General features: G+C 39.3%; 1 pseudogene; it reads right to left on the bottom strand.

Annotated features, from left to right (window-relative positions):
• Positions 1–520: 520 nt before the first annotated feature.
• Positions 521–2,350, bottom strand: LOC133239656 (rab GTPase-activating protein 1-like; annotated as a pseudogene).
• Positions 2,351–15,640: the final 13,290 nt, after the last annotated feature.

Genomic DNA, 15,640 nt, shown 5'->3' with positions numbered 1-15,640 from the left:
AAGTACATATAAGAAAAGTAACAACAAAAAAAGGGTTAAAATTTTTTTCTACCATTTCAGTTTTTTTCTTTCTAATTCATTTTTAGTCCATCAGGCACACTTCGCTTGTTTGGCAATGTTCTTTAAATTGTTTAAAAACTTTTGCAAATTGATCAACACTAAATGTTTCGAAGTACTACAGACATTTATAACTTTTATGCATCATATAAATGTGAAGCTTGGTATGAGGCAATGAACATTTTAAGTTGTTTTAAAATTTAAGTATTGGACATTTAGAGTGCTCTCCACTTGACCCAGGGACGGGGGAGCCTGGTGTCTGCCGCCTATGGGGTCACACAGAGTCAGACACGACTGAAGTGACTTAGCAGCAGCAGCAGCAGCAGCAGCAGCAGCAGCAGCAGGAACTTGACACTATTAGTGATAGAGTTGAACAAATATAACTAGTTACTATGTTTAACCAAATATTTGACTAAATCATTGCTTTTCTTTGGGATCTTGAAGGATATAATATACTATGGAGGAAAAGATTAAAGTAGATTAGGATGTGACCTTGCACAGCTAAAACAGTACTTTGTCATTTTCCTTTTTTCTCATTTTTGAAGGTGGTTGATATCCACTTTCTCTCTTTCCTTTTCCCTCTCTTTCTCTCAGCTTATGAAGATTCCTAGTATAAACCCAAGAGGAGAGTTACCTGCAAATATACAAACTATAGATCCACTGGGTCTTCCTGTTGCAGTTGACTCTCACATTGATATCCTTTCTCTTTTTTCCTCAGTTTCTTAGTTGATATCTTAATATTGCAAGTCTGCTCCATTAACCTTCTTACATTTTTCTCTGCCTTGTATCTCTGAATAACTTAATTTTTTAATAGTTGAAGAATTATTGCTTTACAATGTTGTATTAGTTTCTGCTGTACAACAATGTGAATCAGCTATATGTGTACATATATTCCCTCCTTCTTGAGCCTCCCTCCTACTCTGCCATCTCTAATTAACTCTAAAAAGCTGAGCTCTGAAGAACTTTTAGCTAGGCTAAGCTAAGTCACTTCAGTCGTGTCCGACTCTGTGTGACCCCATAGACGGCAGCCCACCAGGCTCCCCGTCCCTGGGATTCTCCAGGCAAGAACACTGGAGTGGGTTGCCATTTCCTTCTAAGTACCTTCAAATTCAGCTTACAGAAAATCTCTCTTTTAGGTCTTTAGGAGAGCCAAGGCTACATGAAAGATTATGTTCAATCCTTCACAAAGTAGTAAGTCAATGATAGAGAAGACCATGCAGAGTGGGAACTTGACAGTAAAAGGAGTCAGAAGCCACTGGGGTTCATACATATGAGCTTCCAGGTTCAGATCAGAAAAGTGATTGTGCAGGTCCAGTGACTGCCCTTGACAGTCTCTCTAACTGACAGAATTTGCAGTGATGGTCTTCAAAGCTGTTTTTGTAGAAGTCTCATAAATAGTCATTCCTGATTTTCACCAAAACACAGAATACTGTTCCTCTGGCATATGCTGCAGCGATACAGCAGCAAGAAAAAACTGTTCTTGATGAATGTCTTCATCATAGAGTAGGCCTTGCAGATCTTGTAGAGCAATTCCTGGCCATGTCTTCTGGTATCTTTAATTATATGCAAGAAATGTGTGATGAATATCACTCTCCTAGGCTTAGTTCACTGTGATAAGAAATTGATATCTATCCAGCATTGCCCGGTTGTCATGGCAGCCTGCTTATCATTACCTCTTCCTTCAATGCTTCAGGAACACCACTCTTTCCCACAGCAGATAGCCCTTTCTGTTATGCACCAAGGTTACTGTACCATCTTCCTAACAATTCTCCCCAAGAATATAGGATCGTCTCAGGACAGTCCTTAGGCACACCACCTGTTACACTTGAGAGTTCATTATCACTCTCCTCTTCTGCTTCATCCTCCTACGGTGACACTGGACCCCATCCACCAACAGAAGTGATTGGTTCCTCCTTCTCAGACTTGCACTGTCAACTTACCACCTCATGGATTTCCTGCATTGGTACGGCTTTTTCCCTCAGGTTGTTTCAATCTTGTGAAGAAGTAAAAGGGTTTCTCCTAAAATGCCACAAACACTCTTTTGCAGGGTACACATGTACAGCTGTCTCCAGCTGAAAATAGATAGCCTCCCCTGCCTCCATGACTACCATGTCCTTTGCCACAGTCATATATACTCGTTTATCTTTTGGAGTTTCTTCATTAAGTGCCGAAATATTGGTGCATTGCTATTCCACATGCCAGTGATAATATAAGCTCTCCCATCATAGCTCTTTCCCATGGATTCCATCTCCAGTAAATAAATGTCATAGGTCTTCATGTTTCAACCTAGGCTTAATAAGATTCCAAAGCATCTTTCACTAGCTAATTCTTTGTTAGAAAGTTGCTACACTGTAATCACAACCTTCTTTTCTATTCCCTGTTTTAATTTGACAGTATTTTTTAAAGTGTTATATTTAATCTGTTACAAAAGATTATAAAAAAGGGAGTAAAAGTCTTCCTCTCTCTGATCTTCCCTATTCAAATTTCCTAAGGTAAAACCATTGTTTCTTGTATATCCCGACATTTGCTATTAGAATGCAAACATGTATATCTATATGATCCGTATGTGTATATGTGTATATGTACACATACACACACAAGGGATCAAACTAAACTAACTTTTCTTTAGCTTACTTTTTCACCCAAAAATGTATCTTAGGCATTTTTCCATGGAAATGCATTTTTTTTAGTGGTTCCATAGCATTTTATCTTATGGCTGAACCATAATTTATTTGATGAGTTCTCTCATGATGACATTAGATGGTTTCCTGTTATATACTATGTCAAGCAATGTTGCAGTAATCATACATACTTGTATATGAGTTTATATGTAAGAAAAATTTCTAAAAATGGAATTTCTAAGTCAACAAGTGTTTCGCTATCAGTAGATGTTACCAACTTGTTCTTTAAAAATGTAATACCGGTTTATACTACCACCAGCAGTTGATGGGAATGTCTTGTTTCCCTTCCCTCTGGCCTACACTGAGCATCATCAATCTTCTTAATCTCCAGTGTATAAGATGAAAAATGATATCCTACTTCTGGCTTTTATTTTGTTTTGTTTTGTTAGAAGTGCCAGTGTGAGGAAAGTCTTAGTGATTGATGGAACCATACAACAATAAGTAAAGTACAATGACAGAATGTGTTAAACTGAAACTACCAATGCGAGCCATAAAAAGCAGTCTTTACTGTGGCCGTCCAGTGCAGCCACAGAAGAAGCGCTTTTGCTTACCACCATGCTTATAAAACCCACCTCTGGGCCTGTACTTTGATCTCTAATGTCATTCTCTTCTAGAGGAAACTGAGGTTTCTGAGGATAGTTAATGTCATGTCCTGCAGCAGGGAAAAAATGAGAAGCATCCAGAATTTTTTTTTTTTTTTAAAGAAAGTCAGATGTTCTTGGGATCATTAAAGGGAACTCTAAACAAGCAAAACAGGCCAGTTTAAGGATGTTCCCTTAACCAAGTTGAGTCAATTTGATAATAAAAAATTATAATAATCATGTTAAATTAGAACTCACTGAATTTTTAAAAGACCATGAGTTTCTAATGATACCCCAAAGGAAAATTTATACAAAGTATAAAAATGATAGTTGTAATATAAAAAGATGAATAGAATAGATTATGCCTAGCTTCTGTTAATTCTAATAAGTAGGAAAATCCTTATTATATATGTTACAATGCTAATATTATAATAACACTATGCATATATACATATGTCGATTAATGAAATGTAAAGAAGAGTCCAGAAATAGGCATATCTATGAGATCAATTGATTTTCAACAAATATGTAAATCAATAGGGAAGGCATAGTCTTCTTAACAAATGGTGTCACTGATTCTATTGGATATCAATACACAAAAATGATGAACTTTTACATCGTACCATGTATTAGTTTTCTATGCTTCCATAACAAATCACCACAAATTTTATAGCTAAACAAATCCACAAGTTTAGTATTTTATAGTTTTATAGGTCAGAGGTCAAACATGGTCGTCACTGAACTAAAAGCAAGGTGTTGAAAGAGTTGTGTTTCATTCTGGGGGATTTAGGAAAGAATCCGTTTCCCCAGTGTTTCTAGCTTCTAGATATTGCCCACATTTCTTGGCTCATGGTCTCTTTCCTTTGTCTCTTTTTTTAAAGATTTTTTTTTTAATTTGAAGTATTTTTAAAGTCTTTATTGAATTTGTTGCAATATAGCTTCCGCTTTATGTTTTGGTTTTTTGGCCCTGAGGCATGTGGAATCTTAGCTCCCTGACCAGAGATCGAACCCACACCCCTTGCATTGGAAGATGAAGTCTTAACCACTAAACCACCAGGGAAGTCCCTCCTCTGTCTTTAAAGCCAGCAAAGTTTCATTTCTCTTGACCCTTCTCCAATTTTTACATCTCCCTCTGATCGTAGACAGAGGACACCTGTAATTAGATTGGGCCCACCAAGATAATCCAGGGTAATTTCCCCAGGTCTGTAACCTTAATTACATCTGCAAATGTCCTTTGCTATGTAAGTGACTTCAGTTCAAAGTATCTGCCAAAGTGGATATTTTTGATCCTCTGGACTAATTTTAGAGTATGTCTTTCAATGTGAGGTAGTGGGTCTGACTGGATAGGACAAACTTCAGGATAGGCAAATGGTAGGATTGTTGATAAGGTGAGGCAAGGATTATGAAGCCATACTTGAAGGGTAAAGCCATTTGAATAGTCATTTGAGTGATCTCTTGTTCTGGAAAGGGAGCTATTTACACTGATGAAGGCTGTGTGAGTAGCTCCCTTTTTGTTCCGATCTGTAGATTTTCAGGAAATTCTTAAAGCAAACAAAAAAATTATTTGTAACTTTATTTTCTGGGGCAAGAATTTCCTAGAATGCAGTCATGTTAATGAAAACAGTTCTTAGCTTTTTTAAGCTATGTTGCTTTCAATTATTTCAGCTTCAATCATATCCTTTATAAGATTCATCTCATCTCTTTCGTTTAGAAGTCATCTTTTCCCATTTTGTTATTCAATATCTGTATCTCTGTGGTTTTCAAAGAATACATGAGGTTAGATTATTTACACCTAGTATTCACATTCACACATAGATATCCCACACCTGTACTAGAACATGTAGAGGGCTTAAAACTGCCCATATGGAATAAGTGCTCATTAAATGTTTCCTAATAATTATCCCTCACTACAACAAAACATATCAGTAAACTGTGCCAGTTTTCTCAAGGATCAACTCCCTTGTTGTCTTATATATTTTCTATACATCATTATGCTAAAAAAGTTTCTGTCTTTTTTTCCATTTTGAAGCATGCTTACATCCATATAGGCAATGCCGGCACATTCCTGTATGTATTCCAGTCTAGGTTTGTGCAAGAGACATCCTTAACTAACTTAAGTGCACCTCATCAATGTGGTGGTTACACATTGCAAAAAATAGAATTGCAAGGTACAGGGTCTTCAGGCATAAACAAAACCCTACTCCATCATTTGCAGGCTCTCTAGTCTACTACCGCCTGAACTCACTCCTGAGGAAACATAGCGGAAGTCAGTTTCCTAGCCCTTTCCAAGAGATATTTGAACAAATGATTAGACAACTATTGGGTTTATGTTGAATGGGTTCTTTTAACAGTCTGCATTTACCTCTATAACATTTACCACACCTTGAAGTTTAGCTCTATGAGGGCAGGGATTTTTATCAGTTTTGTACATTGCTGTAATCCCAGTGCCTGACACAGAGATAGAACTTCAATAAATATCTGTCAATAAATCCCTGGGTTGGGAAGATCCCTTTGAGTAGGAAATGGCAACCCACTCCAGTCTTCTTGCCTGGAAAATTCCATGGACAGAGCAGCCTGGTGGGCCAGGGGGTTCATGGGGCCACAATGAGTCAGATATGACTGAGAGACTGAGCACACACAAATGCACACAATTATTCAATATAGCCCCCATCTTCTAGAACCAAATGGTTTGCTTATCTCAACAATATGCATTCAAAACACCCACTTCTGTCTTGCCCTTGCAGAGAAAATTATTTTTCATTTTGAATGACTCCAAAATATGTAGAAATATACATGTTTTCCTCTTCTCCTACTTCTTTTATAAATTGGTGTTGATTTTTTTGTTTCTGTTAATAGTTTGGAATTTATAATAAAAATCAAAATGCTGACAAGATCTGTCTCTGATAACAAGTATTACAGATAGCTCAGAGAATAAAGCTTCCCTGCATTACATTAAAATTCACATCTTGGAAAATTATATAATGTGGTTGGCCGGAGATGAAGATAATTTATCAATTTATTTTGTTGATGCATATTCCATGATCATAACTTCTCTAAAATTAAATCTGAATGTATAACAATTTAAAACACCTTAATGCTAAGCCTTGTTGCTTAAGTTAGCGACTTTTATCAAACTAGAGCTCTAAAATTACCTAGCATCATTTATCCCAATGATGTAACACATCAATGGCTTACTTTGTATCATTTATTTTCATAATTTATCCTTCATGAAAAATATTACCAAAAATGTTTACCATAAAAGTGAGTGAAGCTTAAAGACAAAAATAATAAAATTGGAATTAAAGAGAAATGATTCAGAGGATGGGAACAATTGATAAATAAAGAGTGAATGAGGGGATTACAGAAACATCTTATAATGTTCAATTATTGACCCTCTGTAAAGCCAAAACAAAGGTCAACAAAGTTCCGTCTAGTCAAGGCTATGGGTTTTCCAGTGGTTATGTACGGATGTGAGAGTTGGACTATAAAGAAAGCTCAGCACTGAAGAATTGGTGTTTTTGAACTGTGGCATCAGAGAAGACTCTTTAGAGTCACTTGGACTGCAAGGAGATCCAACCAGTCCATCCTAAAGGAGATCAGTCCTGGGTGTTCATTGGACGGACTGTTGAAGCTGAAACTCCAATACTTTGGCCACCTGATGCGAAGAGCTGACTCATTTGAAAAGACCCTGATACTGGGAAAGATTGAGGGCAGGAGGAGAAGGGGATGTCAGAGGATGAGATGGTTCGATGGCATCACTGACTCAATGGACGTGGGTTTGGGTAGACTCTGGGAGTTGGTGATGGACAGGGAGGCCTAGTGTGCTGCGGTTCATGGGGTCGCAAAGAGTCGGACACAACTGAGTGACTGAACCGAACTGAAAGCCAAGACTCATTTTGCATATGTAAAAAAGTGGTTATATTATTCACATAGCTACATTCTGAGATATGAGTAAAGTTGGAAGTCACTATGGTGGAAGGTGAGCATTCCAGGGCAAGAATATTATTAAAGTTCTCTAGAGTAGAAATGTTGGGATGGTCTCATAGAAAGAGAGTATGCTGGTGCTGCTGCTGCTGCTGCTAAGTCGCTTCAGTCGTGTCCGACTCTGTGCGACCCCGTAGACAGCAGCCCACCAGGCTTCCCCGTCCCTGGGATTCTCCAGGCAAGAACACTGGAGTGGGTTGCCATTTCCTTCTCTAATGCATGAAAGTGAAAAGTGAAAGTGAAGTCGCTCAGTTGTGTCCGACTCTTCGAGACCCCATGGACTGCAGCCTACCAGGCTCCTCCGTCCATGGGATTTTCTAGGCAAAAGTACTGGAGTGGGGTGCCATTGCCTTCTCTGGAAAGAGAGTATAGGATATTTTAATTGTTGTTGATGATTTCCACTAAGGCTACATTTATGGCTATAGACTTTTAATCACAAATAATAGAATTAGGGAAAACTTCAAGTAATTAATTTACTCCTCTTTCACCTCTGAAACAGTCCATCAGTATACAGTGCAAATATTACAAATGTAAAATTAAAAAGAGATACTGTAACCCCTTTCCGTAACCAACACCTTAGGGGTATCCAACCTTTTTCCTCATTTTCTATTTTTAGAGGATTACACTTCTGAAATGTCTTTAGAATTCTCAATCTCTTTATCTTTTCATTACTACTGTTCTTGTCCTCTTTCACAGAGACTAATCAGGTAGCTTCCTAAATGGTATCTCTGTATCTAGGTTTTCTCCTCTTCAGTATATCTTCCATCCTTCTGCTATTTACAGTTCTAAGTAAATGGATAATCACATTACTTCTCGATTCACACACATCTGTTGGCATATCACAACTTAAATTTTAAAAAGCTCCAAAATGTTTAATATCACATTTGATCTGACTCAATCAATTCTTCCAGATTCATTTAGTAACCAGTTGCCATCCCTTACCACATTGAAATGGGCAATATTGTTTAAACTTATGGTACTTTATGTTTTTAAGGCATTTCAACTTCTTCTGCCTGAACTGCTCTCTCCCCAATCCTTTCTTCTGTTTTTTGCTTGCAGAGATTTTACTGTTCCATCACAGCATCTTAAATGTCATCTCCTATGTAAAGCTTTCTCAGGTCCTCATTCTCAGACAGAACTGTTACTTCCTCTTGACAGCTATGATTCTTCGTTTAAACTCCATCATAGCACTTAGCAGTGTGAATTTAAATGAGACAAAGTCTCTCAAACTCTTAAATAAGGAATGGAGCAGAATCATAGGTTTATTGCTATTTTAAATATAAAGGAACAAGAAGGACATTATGACGCTCTTCATGCTTAGTGAAGAAATCCTGCAAGCATTTATACTTTTGAGAAAAAAGCAGCCAATTTAAATGTTATTTATTTGAGCAAAAAGTTATTACATAAGTCTACCAATCATAATTACAGATTTATGACAACTATAAGGTCCCTTTCACAGGATATAGCAATATACTGAGAAATTCAGGTATCTTAAAAGACTCTTCTTTTAAACAGAGGAAGGTTAAAGTAGATTATGTAGTTTTTACAGGGGCTTCCATGGTGGCTCAGATGGTAAAGAATCTGCCTGCAGTGTACGAGACCCAGGTTCAATCATGGGGTTGGGAAGATCCCCTGGAGAAGGAAATGGCTACCCACAGTAGTATTCTTGCCCAGAGAATTCCATGGACAGAGAAGCTTTGCAGGGTTGCAAAGAGTTGAATGTGATTGAGCAATTAACACTTACACTTTCACAGGTCTTCACAATGGATAAGATATAGGAGTGATGTTTTTGTGAATGTCCTGAAAGATGATGCTGTGAAAGTGCTGCACTCAATATGCCAGCAAATTTGGAAAACTCAGCAGTGGCCACAGGACTGGAAAAGGTCAGTTTTCATTCCCATCCCAAAGAAAGGCAATACCAAAGAATGCTAAAACTACCACACGATTACACTCATCTCACATGCTAGTAAAGTAATGCTCAAAATTCTCCAAGCCAGGCTTCAGCAATATGTGAACCATGAACTTCCAGATGTTGAAACTGGTTTTAGAAAAGGCAGAGGAACCAGAGATCAAATTGCCAACATCCGCTGGATCATCGAAAAAGCAGGAGAGTTCCAGAAAAACATCTATTTCTGCTTTATTGACTATGCCAAAGCCTTTGACTGTGTGGATCACAATAAACTGTGGAAAATTCTTCAAGAGATAGGAATACCACACCACTGACCTGCCTCTTGAAAAAGTTAGAAGCAACAGTTAGAACTGGACATGGAGAACAGACTGGTTCCAAATAGGAAAAGGAGTACGTCAAGGCTGTATATTGTCACCCTGCTTATTTAACTTATACGCAGAGTACATCATGAGAAATGCTGGGCTGGAAGAAGCACAAGCTGGAGTCAAGATTGCCCAGAGAAATATCAATAAGCTCAGATATGCAGATGACACCACACTTATCGCAGAAAGTGAAGAGGAACTAAAAAGCCTCTTGATGAAAGTGAAAGAGGAGAGTGAAAAAGTTGGCTCAAAACTCAACATTCAGAAAACGAAGATCATGGCATCTGGTCCCATCACTTCATGGGAAATAGACGGGGAAACTGTGGAAACAGTGTCAACTTTATTTTGGGGGGCTTCAAAATCGCTGCAGATGGTAACCACAGCTAGAAAATTAAAAGACGCTTACTCCTTGGAAGGAAAGTTATGACCAACCTAGATCAGATCAGATCAGTTGCTCAGTCGTGTCCAACTCTTTGCGACCCCATGAATCGCAGCACGCCAGGCCTCCCTGTCCATCGCCAACTCCTGGAGTTCACTGAGACTCATGTCCATCGAGTCAGTGATGCCATCCAGCCATCTCATCCTCTGTCGTCCCCTTCTCCTCCTGCCCCCAATCCCTCCCAGCATCAGAGTCTTTTCCAATGAATCAGCTCTTCGCATCAGGTGGCCAAAGTATTGGAGTTTCAGCCCCAACATCAGTCCTTCCAATGAACATCCAGGACTGATCTCCTTCAGAATGGACTGGTTGGATCTCCTTGCAGTCCGTGGGACTCTCAAGAGTCTTCTCCAACACCACAGTTCAAAAGCATCAATTCTTCGGCGCTCAGCCTTCTTCACAGTCCAACTCTCACATCCATACATGACTACTGGAAAAACCATAGCCTTGACTAGATGGACCTTTGCTGGCAAAGTAATGTCTCTGCTTTTGAATATGCTATCTAGGTTGGTCATAACTTTCCTTCCAAGGAGTAAGCGTCTTTTAATTTCATGGCTGCAGTCACCATCTGTAGTGATTTTGGAGCCCCAAAAAATAAAGTCTGACACTGTTTCCACTGTTTCCCCATCTATTTCCCATGAAGTGGTGGGACCGGATGCCATGATCTTAGTTTTCTGAATGTTGAGCTTTAAGCCAACTTTTTCACTCTCCACTTTCACTTTCATCAAGAGGCTTTTGAGTTCCTCTTCACTTTCTGCCATAAGGGTGGTGTCATCTGCATATCTGAGCTTATTGATATTTCTCCGGGCAGTCTTGATTCCAGCTTGTGCTTCTTCCAGTCCAGCGTTTCTCATGATGTACTCTGCATATAAGTTAAATAAACAGGGTGACAGTATACAGCCTTGACGAACTCCTTTCCCTATTTGGAACCAGTCTGTTGTTCCATGTCCAGTTCTAACTGTTGCTTCCTGACCTGCATACAAATTTCTCAAGAGGCAGGTCAGGTGGTCTGGTATTCCCATCTCTTTCAGAATTTTCCACAGTTTTTTGTGATCCACACAGTCAAAGGCTTTGGCATAGTCAATAAAGCAGAAATAGATGTTTTTCTGGAACTCTCTTGCTTTTTCCATGATCCAGCAGATGTTGGCAATTTGATCTATGGTTCTTCTGCCTTTTCTAAAACCAGCTTGAACGTTGGGAAGTTCACGGTTCACATATTGCTGAAGCCTGGCTTGGAGAATTTTGAGCATTACTTTACTAGCGTGTGAGATGAGTGCAATTGTGTGGTAGTTTTAGCATTCTTTGGCATTGCCTTTCCTTGGGATTGGAATGAAAACTGACCTTTTCCAGTCCTGTGGCCACTGCTGAGTTTTCCAAATTTGCTGGCATATTGAGTGCAGCACTTTCACAGCATCATCTTTCAGGATTTGGAATAGCTCAACTGGAATTCCATCACCTCCGCTAGCTTTGTTCGTAGTGATGCTTTCTAAGGCCCACTTGACTTCACATTCCAGGATGTCTGGCTCTAGGTCAGTGATCACACCATCGTGGTTGTCTGGGTCATGAAGATCTTTTTTGTATAGTTCTTCTGTGTATTCTTGCCATCTCTTCTTAATCTCTTCTGCTTCTGTTAGGTCCATACCATTTCTGTCCTTTATCGAGCTCATCTTTTCATGAAATGTTCCTTTGGTATCTCTGGTTTTCTTGAAGAGATCCCTAGTCTTTCCCATCCTGTTGTTTTCCTCTGTTTCTTTGCATTGATCGCTGAAGAAGGCTTTCTTATCTCTTCTTGCTATTCTTTGGAACTCTGCATTCAGATGTTTATATCTTTCCTTTTCTCCTTTGCTTTTCATTTCTCTTCTTTTCACAGCTATTTGTAAGGCTGCCATTTTGCTTTTCTGCATTTCTTTCCTATGTGAACGGTCTTGATCCCTGTCTCCTGTACAATGTCACGAACCTCATTCTATAGTTCATCAGGCACTCTATCTATCAGATCTAGGCCCTTAAATCTATTTCTTACTTCCACTGTATAATCATAAGGGATTTGATTTAGGTCATACCTGAATGGTCTAGTGGTTTTCCCTGCTTTCTTCAATTTCAGTCTGAATTTGGCAATAAGGAGTTCATGGTCTGAGCCACAGTCAGCTCCTGGTCTTGTTTTTGCTGACTGTATAGAGCTTCTCCATCTTTGGCTGCAAAGAATATAATCAATCTGATTTCGGTGTTGACCATCTGGTGATGTCCATGTGTAGAGTCTTCTCTTGTGTTGTTGGAAGAGGGTGTTTGTTATGACCAGTGCATTTTCTTGGCAAAATTCTATTAGTCTTTGCCCTGCTTCATTCAGTATTCCAAGGCCAAATTTGCCTGTTACTCCAGGTGTTTCTTGACTTCCTACTTTTGCATTCCAGTCCCCTATAATGAAAAGGACATCTTTTTTGCGTGTTAGTTCTAAAAGGTCTTGTAGGTCTTCATAGAACTGCTCAACTTCAGCTTCTTCAACGTTACTGGCTGGGGCATAGACTTGGATTACTGTGATATTGAATGGTTTGCCTCGGAAACAGAGATCATTCTGTCGTTTTTGAGATTGCATCCAAGTACTGCATTTCAGACTCTTTTGTTGACCATCATGGCCACTCCATTTCTTCTGAGGGATTCCTGTCCGCAGTAGTAGATATGATGGTCATCTGAGTTAAATTCACCCATTCCAGTCCATTTTAGTTCGCTGATTCCTAGAATGTCGACATTCACTCTTGCCATCTCTTTTTTGACCACTTCCAATTTGCCTTGATTCATGGACCTGACATTCCAGGTTCCTATGCAATATTGCTCTTTACAGCATCGGACCTTGCTTCTATCACCAGTCACATCCACAGCTGGGTATTGATTTTGCTTTGGCTCCATCCCTTCATTCTTTCTGAAGTTATTTCTCCACTGATCTCCAGTAGCATATTGGGCACCTACTGACCTGGGGAGTTTCTCTTTCAGTATCCTATCATTTTGCCTTTTCATACTGTTCATGGGATTCTCAAGAAAGAATACTGAAGTGGTTTGCCATTCCCTTCTCCAGTGGACCACATTCTGTCAGACCTCTCCACAACGACCCGCCCGTCTTGGGTTGCCCCAACCTAGATAGCATATTCAAAAGCAGAGACATTACTTTGCCAACAAAGGTCCATCTAGTCAAGGCTATGGTTTTTCCAATGGTCATGTATGGATGTGAGAGTTGGACTGTGAAGAAACCTGAGTGCCGAAGAATTGATGCTTTTGAATTGTGGTATTGGAGAAGACTCTTGAGAGTCCCTTGGACTGCAAGGAGATCCAACCAGTCCATTCTAAAGGAGATCAGCCCTGGGTGTTCTTTGGAAGGAATGATGCTAAAGCTGCAACTCCAGTACTTTGGCCACCTCATGCAAAGACTTGACTCATTGGAAAAGACTCTGATGCTGGGAGGGATTGGGGGCATGAGGAAAAGGGGACGACAGAGGATGAGATGGCTGGATGGCATCACCGACTCAATGGACGTGTGTTTGAGTGAACTCTGGGAGTTGGTGATGGACAGGGAGGCTTGGCGTGCTGTGATTCATGGGGTCGCAAAGAGTCAGACACGACTGAGTGACTGAACTGAACTAAATTCTTTACTTCATCAGAACTGGCTTTACAATATGGGATAATGTGTGCTCTTTTGCACTCAAGGGAATATGTTCTTCTTTTCTTCCTGAGAGTCTTATTGTGAGAAGCATTCTCAAAGTCATTAGATTAGTTAGAGACTAAAAGGAGACTTGAGAATATTAAAACTTACAATATGGCAAAGAAGAGATCAGGATAGATGTTTAACAAATGGGATATTAGGCATATAATATTTTGCTTCCATATCAGTTTATTCTGTATGGCATTAGAACATCTTAAAGACTGGTTGTCAGGGAATGTTTAACAGGAGGATTCCTACGTGCTGTTTCTCATAAATCCTCTGTTCCTTATCAGTTTCTGTTGCCAGAAACCAGTGGAATGGCAAGCCGCTCCCAGGTTGAGGTCATAGGATGAGACAGGCTTGAATCTCCTTCGGTAAACATTCTCCTTACAACAAAACTGCTTAGTCTCGATCCTCTTTCTTGAGATATGGATTGTCTCCTGACCTTGTGACCATTATTAATCCCTTGTTCCCTTGGTAATGGTTGCTGTACATTTGGTTTTCTTATCTTTATCGTTGTCAAAAGAAATTCCTTGTATAACAGCCTATATATACTCACAGAGAGATCATTAAAGCGCCTTTGCTCCATCAGAGCTTGGGTCCCCGTGTCTTTCTCTTTCGCTCTCTCTCTCCTTCCCTCCAGCTCTGTCTTTCACTTTCTTATCATCGACTCTGGACCACCAGGTTCCGGTCCATTAAAGGACCCCAACAATTTGTCCTTAATATTATTTAAACTAATACATTCCATCCCTAACATAAGGAGGTTATTTAAGTGTTAGAATGTTTTGAGTGGTATAACCAATATATTCGCTTGTCTGTCAAAGAGGAAAGAAAGTATAATCATCTTTCTATCTATTCGTAGAGTCTCCAGTGTAATATAAGATCACAGGACTGATTCAAAGTGAATATCTAGCATATTTCCTGGTAAAAAGCTCAGATTTACTATGAACTTCAGGGAACAGAACTCAAGAGACTTTATCCTAACCTTGTGTTTCTTAGTTGAGCAGGCTTCATTATGTTTAAGCACTCTTCAGATTAAGAAGTATATTAAAAACAAGACTACAGGCTCAAAATAGAGATGCTCATACTAAGCCCCCATGTCACCAAACCCAGACTTAAAGAAGCTAATATATGTCTGGCACCCACATATACTCACTGAGTTCAGAGAAATTGCTTAAGTCTGGACTCTCCCAATTTAGAGCCTTACTTGTCCAAGATAGCGTCCCAAACCTAACATCTTTCTCTTCATTTATTAGAACTTGGTGATTCTTCCTGGTCTCCCAGGATTCTGCCAGCTGAGTAGCTAATGTGATAAATTGAACTAATGCTTCTATTTATCTGAAGTAATATTTGCACTTGTACTGAGGTGCAATACATGATTTATGTGGGGAATATAAGGACCAGTAGAGACATTTTATATTGGGGGGAAAAAAAGCTGTCTTGGGATCCTTAAAATCTCAGCTTCTTAGCTTACTCTTTATTCTGAACTTGCATCAACTCAAAGTCTAAAGAGGAACCTTTCTGTTTCCTCAGAATTTCTTTTTGTAGGTATTATTTGAAGTGATAGAGTTTCTGTAATTTTTTCTTACTGACCATGTACAGGTCAAGTAGCTCATACGTAAACTTTGCAGTGTAAACAGTCCAGTGTAAGCCTATGAAGGGCTTGGTTACCACAGACACTTAGCAACTGATATTTGGCCAGTCTTCAGGCACCAGCTCAAACTGAAATACTTTACAGGTGACAAGCAATGCATGATGGGTGGCAGAGAAAGTGAATCCATTTGAAACTTTCCTATTTCCATTTTAAGAACAACCTTGGAAAAGAATGAAACCTCAGTACTAAGCACTTAAAAGCGAAGAGGAAGAGCGGTTCAGTCTTTATTTCAGCCAGTAACGTACATGAGAAGTCAGGAAGAAGCCTTGGTGCTTTAACTGATGTATG

Source organism: Bos javanicus, chromosome 26 (assembly GCF_032452875.1).
Source record: "Bos javanicus breed banteng chromosome 26, ARS-OSU_banteng_1.0, whole genome shotgun sequence".
NCBI classification, from domain to species: domain Eukaryota; kingdom Metazoa; phylum Chordata; class Mammalia; order Artiodactyla; family Bovidae; genus Bos; species Bos javanicus.
This window is presented reverse-complemented; position numbering and strand designations above follow the sequence as displayed.